Source organism: Oncorhynchus mykiss, chromosome 14 (assembly GCF_013265735.2).
Source record: "Oncorhynchus mykiss isolate Arlee chromosome 14, USDA_OmykA_1.1, whole genome shotgun sequence".
NCBI lineage: Eukaryota > Metazoa > Chordata > Actinopteri > Salmoniformes > Salmonidae > Oncorhynchus > Oncorhynchus mykiss.
Genome location: NC_048578.1, coordinates 16,319,078 through 16,321,136, shown reverse-complemented (window position 1 = coordinate 16,321,136; position 2,059 = coordinate 16,319,078).

Sequence of the window (2,059 nt, the reverse complement as noted above, 5' to 3'; positions counted from 1 at the left end):
TAGCTAGCCTAAAGGTTTCAATTTGAGCTTCAGTAATATTTATTTGACTATTTCCTACAATTTTGAACAGACAAATCAATTAGCATTAACATGGTCCATTACTGTAATACTTGCAGGTTTAGGTGTTGTTTTTCAGCAATACATTTCATTACTGGGTTGGTTTGGCTCTAAAGGCACGTAGTGAGGTGAATCTTAGATCAAAATTTGGGGTTTAAAGGGTTATGTAGCCTAGTAGACAACGAAGTTACATTTGATATTATAGTTGTATCATTTGATTGTATAGTTGCATCATTTGATTGTACAGTTGTATCATTTGATTGTACAGTTGCATCATTTGATTGTACAGTTGTATCATTTGATTGTACAGTTGCATCATTTGATTGTACAGTTGCATCATTTGATTGTACAGTTGTATCATTTGATTGTATAGTTGCATCATTTGATTGTACAGTTGCATCATTTGATTGTACAGTTGCATCATTTGATTGTACAGTTGTATCATTTGATTGTACAGTTGTATCATTTGATTGTACCCTTCGATTGTATAGTTGTATCATTTGATTGTACAGTTGCATCATTTGATTGTACAGTTGCATCATTTGATTGTACAGTTGTATCATTTGATTGTACAGTTGTATCATTTGATTGTACCCTTTGATTGTACAGTTGTATCATTTGATTGTACAGTTGCATCATTTGATTGTACAGTTGCATCATTTGATTGTACAGTTGTATCATTTGATTGTATAGTTGCATCATTTGATTGTACAGTTGTATCATTTGATTGTACAGTTGTATCATTTGATTGTACCCTTCGATTGTATAGTTGATTCATTACTGCATACATGGTCATCAAAAAGGCATTTTGTCATCAACATTTTCAAATGCAATGACATTGAATACCAGCATACCGTATCCCCCAAAATATCTGTAAAGGCCCCTAAAACAAAACTCTAAATTGCATATTGTACACAAAGTAAGTATTCTCAAAGTGCCTTTATTTGGTGTCCTATTTGGGAAGCCTAGTCTAGCTCTTACCAAGCTGAAAAGGTGAGGTCAGAGTGTAACTAAGTTTACCAACCAGGGGACTAACAGTCTCACCTAGCCTCTGATTTCTCTCTGAGATATCTGTGCCCTTTAGCAATCTCTCCGCAACTCTCGTATTCCAACTGAACCCTGAGGGCTGGCCAACCGATGAACTCTGAATGAAGGGACTTATTCTGACACAAGGGGATTAAAAAAGGAGGTTTAGGAAGGAAGTGCGGGTCTCTGTATGCAGCAGGGGACTAATCACTGCGCAAGATTCACCCTACTCCACTACAATAGAATGGTGTGTCAGAGTACAGACCCTGATGAATGTACCGTAACTACTCAGCGCCTAGGAATCTCAGGGGAGGGGGGAGAATGAGTCAAAACCCCATATCCTTCTGATCTGTTTTAGATGCTGATTATTGCACATCAACATTTTTGTATTGTCTAATAACTAAGACGAATGGAATAGACGTCTGCACACCATTCTCTCCCAGACAAAATATCAGGGAGCGGTCACACCAATCCCACATCCAATCCACAAGGTTTCTGTAACACCTTGAGACATATACAACAGTAAAGTATAATAGACCCCATCCATCTGTGAGGAATGAATCATGTTTTTCCTCGTAATCATCCTTGGTCAGAAATAGCATCTGCTTCTTTTCTGCCAAGTGATTCTGTAGGCATAGAAACCAAAGAATGCCTCGGCATTTGTCAATTTTCAACCACACAAGCAATAACAAACACTATCCAAATTATTTTAGGGCATAGTTAGACTGAAATTCCAACAACCTGGGATGTAATCAGCATACATCGCCCCTCAAATGAGATGATATTACTGACAAACAAAACAAAGAAGCACCTCTAGCTGACTAATGCCTCCTCTCCTGTCTCCTCCAAAGTATATTCCACAGGGGAAGGGATGATGCGGTACGCACCCTGCAGTTCTCTCCCTTTTTCTCATCACTCTTATTGCACTCGCTCCCTACGACAATGCAATATTATCTCCCGCTGCAGGCCTCAATGC